At 33.2% G+C, this 12456-nt stretch overlaps 1 long non-coding RNA gene across 1 annotated transcript; it reads right to left on the bottom strand.

Annotated features, from left to right (window-relative positions):
- Positions 1–4378: 4378 nt before the first annotated feature.
- LOC139486977 (uncharacterized) lies at positions 4379–5886 on the bottom strand. Its single transcript, XR_011655700.1, has 2 exons — positions 5605–5886; positions 4379–4873 (listed from the first exon to the last, which is right to left on the bottom strand). It is a non-coding gene; the product is annotated as an uncharacterized lncRNA (long non-coding RNA).
- Between the last annotated feature and the right edge of the window lie 6570 nt (positions 5887–12456).

Genomic DNA, 12456 nt, shown 5'->3' with positions numbered 1-12456 from the left:
CTGCTTATGACAGATTATCGTTATAAGTGTTTATATATAAGACTTGAGCTTTAATTAAAATATGTAAACTACATTTGCATTGTTTTTCCACAGATGTCAAATTTAATTATTTACTCGCTAGACTCTATTTTCTTTTCTTTTTTTTTTTTATTAAATTTGATATACATGTATTCTTATATACATAAAACAATGGCTATACAATCACATAGAGCTACTCACAAATGAAATGGTTTTTTTTTTTATTAGAAGGCGGATAGAAAGGTTATCCAACGCATCTGAACAATATTCTTATATCACGGGATATCAAAAACATTGTCAACTTTGTTTCGTTCCCCGTTTTCACCTGTCCCTTCCTCAATTTTAATTTATGCATAAATTTATACATGCATGGATATTTCATTGTTATTCAACTTGTTTGCATTGGATTAACTATTCTATTTTCCGCAGAATATTCTAACAGAAATTGTACAGTGTCCGTAAGCATACGGTGTGGTAAAACTATCAACAATTTCGTCAATTTCGTCAGATTTGTCGAGAGATTTGTCTTTGCCGGTTAATTGATATATGGGACGTCTTAAAATTACACTCAATGCGCACTTGAATGAAATATTGCCACTTGACGCTTAACTACAAACAAAAAAATCAACCGACAAAACAGTATACTATTCCCACTAGAGAACCTCATATACTTTTTTTTTTTTTTATTAAATAATACAAATGAATCCAGACATATCAGTGTTTGTACTTTGATGATGCAGCCTGATAGTTTTGTTTTGCACACCATCCTGAACTATTATATCTAGTGACTTTTCAATATTATGAATATAGAGACGAAATGCTGACTCTCACAATTTTTGCATTAATTGTTTTCCAATATTCATGATATTATTGATTACATGTAAATTTACAGTCCTACTAAAATGCTCACAGGAGCGCCATGAAAAAACATAAAGGCGCTAGATACAATACTATGCGGGTATATAGATTTACAAATTAAAGTGCACATATGGGCAGTTTTGGTCGATGCGGTCAAATAATTTAGTACAAGTCAGCATGAGGTATCAAAACTACTCAAATTTTGTTACGTATCAATATGTATAATAAAAGGAGGACATGCTGGCACCCTAAATTTATGGGAACAAAAATGTGTTGTTATTATATTGCAATATTGCTGTCCATTGTCATGATTGTATTATACTTTGAATCCTGACATAAAAAATATGGCTGATTTACTATGCGGGTATATAGATTTACAAATTAAAGTGCATATATGGTCAGTTTTGGTCAATGCAGTCAAATAATTTTGTTGTACAAGTCAGCATGAGGTATCAAAACTACTGAAATTTTGTTACGTATCAATATTTTGAATAAAAGGAAGACATGCTGGCACCCTAAAATTCTACCCACAAAAACTGTTTGATATTGTATTACAATAATGCTGTCCATTGTATTATATATTGAATCCTGACATAAAAAATATGGCTGATTTACTATGCGGGTATATAGATTCACAAGTTAAAGTGCACATATGGTCAGTTTTGGTCGATGTGGTCAAATAATTTTGTTGCTCAAGTCAGCATGAGGTATCAAAACTTCTCAAATTTTGTAACATATCAATATTTTGAAAAAAAGGAGGATATGCTGGTACCCTAAATTCATGCGAACAAAAATTTGTTGTTATTGTATTGCAATATTGCTGTCCATTGTATTACACATTGAATCCTGACATAAAAAATATTGCTGATTTACTATGCGGGTAAATAGATTTACAAATTAAAGTGCACATATGGTCAGTTTTGGTCGATGCGGTCAAATAATTTTGTTGTTCAAGTCGGCATGAGGTATCAAAACTACCAAAATTTTGTTACGTATCAACATTTTGAATCAAAGGAGGTCACCCTAAATTTATGCGATCAAAAATTGTTGTTATTGTATTGCGATATTGCTGTCCATTTTATTATACATTGAATCCTGACATAAAAAATATGGCTGATTTACTATGCGGGTATATAAATTTACAAATTAAAGTTTACATATGGTCAGTTTTGGTTGATGCGGTCAAACAATGTTGTTGTATAAGTCAGCATGAGGTATCAAAACTTCTCAAATTGTGTTACCTATCAATATTTTGAATAAAAGGAGGACATGCTGGCACCCTAAAATTCTGAGAACAAAAATTGTTTGATATTGTATTGCAATAATGCTGTCCATTGTATCATACACTGATTCCTGACATAACAAAATATGGTTGATTTACTATGCGGGTATATAGATTTACAAATTAAAGTGCACATATGGTCAGTTTTGGTCAAATAATTTTGTTGCACAAGTCAGCATGAGGTATCAAAACTACTCAAATTGTGTTACGTATCAATATTTTGAATAAAAGGAAAATATGCTGGCACGCTACATTTATGCGAACAAAAATTTGTAGCCATGTGTTTAAATGAATTAAATTATTGCTGATTGTGGCTGCATAGTTCAAGGATGTATAACTAACAACTTTGACGGACGTATACAACTAATTCCTCTCGTAATAGGCTTTCGAATGAGGTATAAGATTTATCTATAATTAGGGGCTAAAGGGCCGCAGCAGTCAATTCCATTATTCAAAATATCCATTTCATTATTTAAAATTGGGTAACATGTTTAGCCCCGCCACAATATTTATGTATGTGCCTGTCCCAAGTCAGGAGCCTGTAATTTAGTTGTTGTCGTTTGCTAATGTGTTACATAAAATTATTTGTTTTTCGTTCATCTTTTTACATAAATAAGTCTGTTAGTTTTTTCGTTTGAATTGTTTTTCTTTGTCTTATCGTGGCCTTTAATAGCTGACTATGCGGTATGGGCTTTGCTCATTGTTGAAGGCCGTTCTGTGACCTATAGTTGTTAATGTTTGTGTCATTTTGGTCTCTTGAGGATAGTTGTCTCATTGGCAATCATACCACATTTTTTTTTTATATTTCCTCATTTACACGCATATTGTGTCATTTAGGTCCTCCGCATACCCTCTTATGGTCATCGCGAATCAAAATATAGCTATAGTGTCAAAGTCAATTTTCTATATATCTATTTCACTATTCACCGCTTCAATTTGAATAATGAAACATAAAATATTTCATTATTCATTTTTTAATATTGAAAAATGAATAGTGAACTATGAATAATGGACGTACGTCAGCGCGGTTCATTTGATATATATATTTCAGTTTGGAAATCATAACTTTATATTAAAGAGTTGTAGTAGTAATGCGGGGTTCACACATTGCCGATTATTGCTCCCGTTTGAGATCAGACAGCAATACGACACGAAAAGTGAAAAAGTCGGATTAGTATCCTCAATTATCTGGAATGTCCTATCATTGTCTGAACGCATTCGTTTTAGTTCGTAACAACTTCCTACGGATCGGGAAGGGTCCGAATAGTTCGGCAAAGCATCCCGACAGTTAGGTGCGTCCCGTAACATTCGGGGCAACTCAGCCGATTTTGTCAAGTCGGTTTACATTCGTGGCTATGTCGTGACAGATTCTGCTGTATCGGATCGAATTCCGAACAATGTCTTGTGTGTTCTGGACGGTGTCCTGTGGAACGGGAATGATCTGGAGTAATTTTTCATAGCTGTTTTTCTGCCGATTGAGTCCAGATTGCATCCAGATCTTGTCGATTGCGAACCGTTGTTTGCCGAAACCGTTCCGACACAGTCCCGTTATTAATACGAAATTCGTCAATGATAGCGAGGTCAGAGTTCCGACAACTACAGAATACAATACGACTGAGACCAGACAAAGCCGTTTGCAATGCGATAGAGCGGACCGTGATAGGATTACGTTCCGACAGTACCTGATCATCCCGAATTTGCCGACAGTTTTCGAACGGATAACTTCCGTCAGCGTCGGTTCACTGTCTGGTCACTGTCTGATCTCAGTCTGATTACATTCGGTAGAGTCGGGACGCAGTCGTGACAGACTCGGTCGAATTTTACCTGGCGAAAAATACAAATCGGATAAGAAGCGGATTTAGAACGGGATTATCGGGACTAATTCGCTTAGAAACGGTTGAATATCGGTACTTTCTGAACACTATCTGATTGTTGTCGTGATCAAATTATTTTTTTACAGATTTTGATTTAAGTTTGAATTTCTATCCACGATTCACAGGATCTTAATCAGACTTTTGATAAATTTTAATCGGGAATGGTCCGGTCAAGAACGGTAGTAAAAATCGTGAATGTGTGACCCCAGCTTAAAGGACGTTTGTGATAAATTGTCATTACAGACTCAATAACGACGCATTAACACTCGGCGTTACCAAAATAGTACAAACAAAGTATGAAGGAATTTATTTTTCAAACTTCCTTAAAAGGCAGAACAAACAAATTCATGTCTGATTTTTATTGTTGTCGTTGTTGAAGACTAAGTTGACTGAAATCTTTCTTTTGATCAATTATATAAATTCATAGAGATACTTGTTTATTGCTAGTCCGATATAAACACGACTGAAAAGAATGAAATAATGCTACCCTGTACAGATTCGTCAATAACATAAGAACCTGTACCATGTTCTATGAAAAGTCTATCTCCTTTAGCTACTTGTACAGGGATGGTGAAGCTTCCCTCATTATAGTTGGATCCGTATCCCAACGTGATCTGTTAATTGTTTTTCTTAAGCCAAACGTGTAAATGTTTGCTTACATTTGATCTTACTCTGCAAGATACAATGTATAGCCCGGCTCTTGGAACTGTAAAATATCCTGTCCATGGGTTGTACCCTCCTCCGATGTTGAATTGGACCTTGTCAAATATTAATACCTGGCCTCTTCTTAATAATTGGAAGTCATTGCGTTTGAAGTGAGCACTGAAGGCTGGTCTGATGCCTGTCAATAACAAAACGTAGATATTGGTACGATTAAAAATTCAACACATTAACACCAAACAAATATGAACTAGTGGGGGAAACTGTAATTTCTCAATGCATGGAAAATACTGCATAAATAAATAAAATAAATCAACAAAGTAAACATTTCAGAATGTGCGCAATTCCTTATTTTTGACTCACCATTGTAAATGAAAATACACTAGTTGTTTTGGTAAAGGCTGCATACATTCATAAAGAAAATTTGTAATAAGATGAAGTTGTAAAACATAGTGATTTCAATGTACTTGAAATTTTCGAAAATTGAATTATTACCAGCTCAAATTATGTATGGATATAATAAATTTAAAAATTGAGTTCAATTGTAATACAACAAAATCGTTTACAGTCATTTTTACACATATGTTTAGCCCCTTATCGAAATGCGAGGGAAAAAGGCGACAAATACTTAACTAAAATGGCAAGCAGTTTTGAAATAATGATTAAAAAAGACCAATAGAATAAGGAAAAAAACTGTGAACAAAGTCAGTGTTTATACCACATTTGTTGTACCACATCTACTCATTTTAAACTAATCGTAAATTGTGTCGTTTTTCTAAACCGCAATCAAGTAAAATTATGCGTTTAAGTCTACTTCCTTCATAAATCGGTGACAAACACCGGTTGTACAATGAGAGCACGAACTGCATATGTTAAAAACACTTGTCAATAGTTCTTGTAAATTAAACGTACCATGTATTTTTTTCTTCATCGTTTGAATTTCTGCACCCCTGCTGTTGTATTGTTTCTGCATGTCCTGGACTTTGCTTTCTAGTCGGCCTAATTGCTTGGCAATAATCCACAGCAAACTATTGCCAGAAGATTCCCTCTCAACATTTTCATTGTGTACAATGGCACTAAAAGTAAATACGCAAAACAAAATTAAAATAAACATAACTGATTATGCAGAATATTCTTATTTTGTCAGTCTAAACTGTGTTGGGTACGAAGTTTGTTGATGCGTATTGGATCAACATCTGTGGACAGTACTATCGTCAACTATCATATATACATGTTGAAAAATGATCCGAAATCGATTCCTATTTGTTTCGAATATAATATATAATCATTTTGCAAGTGATTCTTTTTCCAAGAAATTTTATTTGTATTTATTTATACAAAATGTAAAAAAAACACAATTTGATATTATTAGTGAACAAGCCTATAAATGTTCATTTCTGTGTCATTGTGGTCTCTTGTGGAGAGTTGTCCCATTAGCAACCATACCACATATTCTTTTCGATATAAGCAGCAGTAAATACGTGTTTTTCTTGCAAGTACTACACTGTTTTTATTTAACCTTATACAAAACATACACCAACGCCTTCTCCTACACGAAGAAAGCGATGTTTGGCAGAGGAGGCTTTAAGTGAAAACAATAAAATTATTTGAACGCTAAGGTGATAAGAAATAGTTGTAAAAAATTTACTATAGGATTTTTAAACAGTTATGAATCTTTGTTTCTATTTTTCAATAATTTTCCTACATAGACTGATACACAAATCATTTTTAAAGCAATCAGTTAAAAAAGATGTAGTATGATTTCATAAATTGAGCCATTAGACGGGTATTTCTAAAATCTGATGAACAGTTCAGTTGCATCTTCAACCAATTCGAAAACAGACCACAGCAATTTGACATACTCAGGAAAAATGTAAGAACACAAAAAAGCCTATATTTCTTGACTATATGATGCCGTAAGGTCAAAGTCTTCGGTTTTGCAGAAATAGATACATTCATAAAATTTTCAATGCCTTTAAACAAACATGTTTAGATATGTGTAAGGATTTTAATCTCTGTGCGAATAATTATAAGAGTTGTATTTTCGGCAATATGCGAGTTCCTGACTTCAAAAATAGTTTCGAAAATAACCAAATTCTTAACAAGAGTTCAGGACTTTTTAGTGGATATTTTGTCAGTATTGTAAGAAAGATAAAACTGGCTTAGATAAAATGTTCAAGCGGTTGACATGTTGTGTTATCTAGAAGTCTCTCACAATGTCGTAAACGCACATGAGTAAAAAGAGAAATAGAATTGAGAATGAAATTGAAGCATTTGTCAAAGAAACAACAACTCGACAAGAGAACAGACAACAGCTAAAGGCCACCAATTGGTCTCCAACGCAGCGAGAAAAAAGCCACAACACGCGGTGGTCTTCATGTGGCCCCTCGTAGAATTATCCTGCTTGCAAATTAGGAAACAAACAGTAACCATAGATACGCATAGCTAATAGACAATATTTTTATCATAAACTTAATGTCGACAGAAGTCTTGATAATGTTTTGACGAATTTGCCTGATTTTTTTTAGAATGAAACATTTCATCTTGTCGTTGACGGAGAAACTGTGGCAGAAGATACCATGTTCGCCTGCAGTGAAAAGTAAAATCAAAGAAATACTGAACTACGAGGAAAATTAAATCGGAAAGTCCATAATCATATGGTAAATCAAATAACAAAACACCTAAAAAACGAATGAACAACGATTGCCATACTCTGATTTTGTACAGATATTTTTCAATGTAGAAAATGGTGGATTGAACCTGGTTCATATCCAGTGACACTTTTTCAAATCGGAATGCAGTAAATTAAATAAATAATAATAAAACAACAGCAAAAAACCACACACACACACATATATTTAAGATATAAAAAAGAACAGAATTTCAAATTTCCTGGCAGCCATATTTCCTTACCATTGAACTATTATGGTATACTTTGTTTTCAAACTTTTTTTCATTTAAAAAACTTTCAGGACATTGTTCGTTTCACAAAATCAATATGACCAAAATTTGATATCGATGTATTGACATTTCAATTGTATGGAGAGCCGATCAGAGTGAGAAAGGTAGTGGGACTACGATATTCAAAGCACATACTATGGTTTATATTGACATTTTTAACGAATACGTTTATATGAAGCCCAACTTTCCGCTTGTTATAAGAATTACGCAGGTTTAGACAAACTGCCGTAATTAATTTTTGTGTCTATATATGAAAAAAATACTTCTTGTTTTGAGTAAATTGATAACGAATCTTCTTTCTAGTTATTATAACAGTTCCAAAAACTTTCACTGAAATAAAGACACCGTGTGGAGCAGCCGCAGGAATTTCATCGTCCAAGTGCGAGTAATTAAAAATAGAAAACGAAAACTGGTCTTTTCTGTCATGATTGTTTTCGTTTTTAATTTCTCAAGTAAAAACCTGATATATTAATTTCAGATATGAAAAAATAATACTGTTAACATTCGATTTATTTAAAGATATGCATTTTTTTGTCAATTTCTACAGTATGATGGTTAAATTCACGATTATCAAAAACAAAAATTGTAATCAAAGTACTGATACGGATTACTGAATTCATCATAAGTTATGTTCCATAAATATCAATTACAGAGACCCATCGTATAATTATATCTGCATTTAGAAAGTGATATGCATGTTTATATATGATGTAATGTCTTTATTTGCGTCTTTGTTAAATGTCTTGTGTTGGCAATTAGGCGCACATAAAAATATGTATTCAGGACTATAAATCTATCACGTTGCATACTATCTGTTGTATACTAAATAGTAATAATACTACTTAGTATTATGAATTGAGTAATATTTTTGTTTTATTTTTCAGTAACACAAAATGTGACTCATGTATTAATGAACGTAAAGGCATTATCACATAATTTTAACTTCAAAAAACAATTTGGACACATGTCAATCATAAACGTTTACCCAAATTGATTGAATTTACAAAGCATATGAGACATTTCTAAGTTTTAAACAAAATTACCATGCACAGAAACTATTTATAACATTCTGGCAGGAGAGGGACACATTGGCATTACATTAATGTACAGGATGCAGAAATTCTACGTTATTAAATCCTGAAATTGTATCCTTTGTTTGGCAAAATGTTTTACTGCTTGAATCTTTATTTCGTACTTTATCATGACATCCCTAACAATCCCTATAAAACGCCATGTTTATCCAAAACATGTATCGTTTTCAAGATATTTTATACCTCCCTTTTAAACAGAAGATAAATAGTCGCTGCATATAGCCACCCTACTCGATAGAGAACAAGTAATTTTAAATACATTTAAACTATGTTTTCATTGTAACTAACATGAAAATCCCCATGCACAGGTAATACAAAAATATATTAGATGTGAAAACAATGTTCATCGGACATGTAACATAATCGTAATTGTAAAATATTCATATAACACAACATTTGGTGTAAAACGCAGTAAGTAACATATCATTACACCAAACAGGGAATTTTCAAAATTCACAGGTAACATAAACAATGAAAATAAAACATAATTAATAGCAAGACAAAAAGCTGTAAAATACCCAATACTAAAAAAACTGTCTGGAACACACCATTTCAACAGGTTTTATAATCTAGAAAAAAACGTTTAAATCCTGATTATTTTCCCCCAGGTATCCTTCACAGCACCTCTTGTTCTAATCTGTTGAAGAAAACAATTATGATCTGTGTTAAATGTTCATCTTGTGGTAGCAGTTTTTAAAGTCATGGAGATAGTACAACAAGTGTGCAAAGCAATTTCTATATTAGGTTTAATAACTCTATGCACTGGTTTGCGGCACTGTTATTCTGATTGTGGACCAAGTGGGTTATACGATTGTGTATCATTGGACAGGTACGATCATCCACAGCATGCAACATGCATAACAAATTCTTATGCCGAGATGAAAACGAATTACCGATATGCCTGTGAGAAAGATCGGTATGGCAGACGTCCTACATACTGCTGGTATCAGTGTATGGTCGAATTGCATGATAGGACTAATGGACATGTTTACAACGACTGTGCATGTACTCCTGGACAATATGTAATAAAATACTCAAGGACTACCTCAACTACACCTTTGCCGATATCAGAACAATGTTACACTCCTACAGGACATGACTGCCTCTGGTTTCGAGATTGCTTGAATTACAAATATTCTTGTGACGGTACATATTACAAGGAACTGCTGGAATTAGGTTTTAACTTTTGTAAAATAGCGCCAGAAACTAAAATGAAGATATCCGACAATGGTTCTTTATGGTTTGATAATGCTCAGAAATGCTTCCAGGTCCAAATGGCTCCTGTTTTAAAACAGTGGTTGCATCTAAACTGTTCTACTGTTAAAAAATAAAGTAACTTTTGTACGTAACCAGTGTCTTTTAAAACCCCTTGGCGTGATATCATTATGTGATTTGTCCCATGATGATGTATGGACTATATTTTAGAGCATACGGGATTCATTCGACACAAATCTTCTTCCAAACCTCCAGCATGTCATGAACTTGATATACAATTGTTCAACATCAGAGAATAAACGTAATGTCACGGAAATGAGACTTTTCTTCACGCCGACGGTCAATATTTACGTTACAAATACTATGATTGAGAAGTTCCTTTCTAAAATTGTAACGAAGATGAGTTGGCAAAACGAAAGCATAGGTTGGTTCGCATATTTTCAGGACAAAAGACATTACATGTATATCTAACTGAACGACCAAATACCGACACAAATCAAGATAAACAGAATGGTACAAGTTTAAAAAAAGACACTGATGAAATTTGAAGACGCATTCGAAGATGGTGAATTTCAGTTCAGTATTCAGGGGAACTTGATACAGCTTGACAAAATGTGTATGTGTAAAGACATTAATTGTGAGGAAACGTACCTTCACCGTAACGCCACATACCCAGGTAACCTTATATTCTACTGTAGTTGAGCTTTTGTAAGAATGTTGCTGGCCTATTATCTTTTCATAATTTGAAGATTCTAAATATTACCATTGCTAGTTCAAATGTCTAACTGGGTACTTGCGTCTGTCCGTAATCTAGATAGAATTTACAGAGTATTGAGTTTTTGCTGTGCTGTTCTGTATGTATACATATTCAGATAAGTTCGGTTTAAATGGGAACTATAACCCCAAATTATTGTATCAAATTACACAAACACGAGTCATATAAAAGGTATTCGGCTGATTGTTGAAAGGCTAAATACTTCCTTTTTAAAGTATTGGTTTTGTATGGCCCCGCAACGAAGTTGTCGGTGCCATATAGTTTTACCCTTGTCCGAAATTCCGAAATCTGTAATTCCGTAATTCCGAAATTCCGTCATTTCTGTCAATCCGCAACAAACCATTATACTGAGGTTTTTTTCTAAACGCCTTCAGATAATAGGCTGAATTTAGGTATGTGAGTTAACCATGGTGAGTTACAGATCAAGTTGAAGTTTTGTTTCGCTCAACTTATTTATGCTGAAATTGCGGGCTTTGGACTTCATAGTTATACAGATTTATTTTCTATACACCTCCAGATTTTGAGCTGATGTTTGATATATGAGACTACCAACATGTTTGTGTCCACATGTGTTTATATTGAAATTGCAGATTTTTCAACTTTTTGGGACGGAGTCATTCGTGTCGCTTTGACACCCCTAGTTTAACATTGACGTTGACGTACTTACACTAGTTTATGAATATTTGAAATGTTACAATTGACCTTTACAAGCAAGAAGGAAACAGAAATTCAAAGAACCCCAGATAATGTGGGAATATAATATCGGGAATTCCAACTTCCTTGTCAACAATCAGGCTCTTTAAAGAATAATTTCTATATATAAATGGTTATGGGGCTCTTTATAGGATAATGTCTATATATTAATGGATAAAACTGACAAAGATCACTTTTAATAGTCTCGTAACCAATGTCTTTCAAACCTGTCAGACTTATTTTTTTGAATGTATGCATACATTGGTTCAATAAATTCAGCAACATTGAACCTCGTTTCATATGACCTTAAAGAGTCTCATTATAGACATTACCACCTTATATTGCATAATCAAATAATAGCATTGACGGTTCCAACTTTACTACAATAGATACATCGCATTTCGAAATTGATATTACAATTGAATATTTAAAATCTAGAATAAATGTAGAAAAGATAGGCAAACATACATACACATTAAGCTACTGGACGGATGCTATCCCTGGATGTGCAAAATTAGGAAGAAAACCAGTACATAAAGATACGCACAACTTATATATTTTTTGTTGTTGTATATCATACAAATATATTGACAGAAGTCTTTATAACTTTTTGATGAATAAGACCAATTCCTTTTAGAATGAAATAGTTCAGTTAGTCGTTGACAGCGAAACTGCGAATTAAATACCATATTTGCTTTCAGTGATTTTATCTTCAGTGATACTTTTCAACAACGGAATGCAGTAAATAAATAAATATAAAAAAAAGTTATAACGCCCGCCATCATAAGAATTTGAAATCATGTCGTAAGCGGTCCCATAAATACATCACTTTAACGATTGAACTCACGAATGATTTTGTTTGTATTTAAACATTGAAAATTAACTCCGGTTTCAAATCCTCTATTGACTATAATTAAATGCGGTTCCTTCAACCAACATACGTATAAAATCTGAAGACTTTACACCTTTTTTTTTTAAATTTCATATAATGAAAGTTTGTTGCCTATAATTAAAATAATAACTAACAGT

This window comes from Mytilus edulis, chromosome 8 (genome assembly GCF_963676685.1).
Source record: "Mytilus edulis chromosome 8, xbMytEdul2.2, whole genome shotgun sequence".
Lineage (NCBI taxonomy): Eukaryota > Metazoa > Mollusca > Bivalvia > Mytilida > Mytilidae > Mytilus > Mytilus edulis.
Note: the sequence above shows the minus strand (reverse complement) of the source record. Positions and strands in the feature narration are given on the sequence as shown.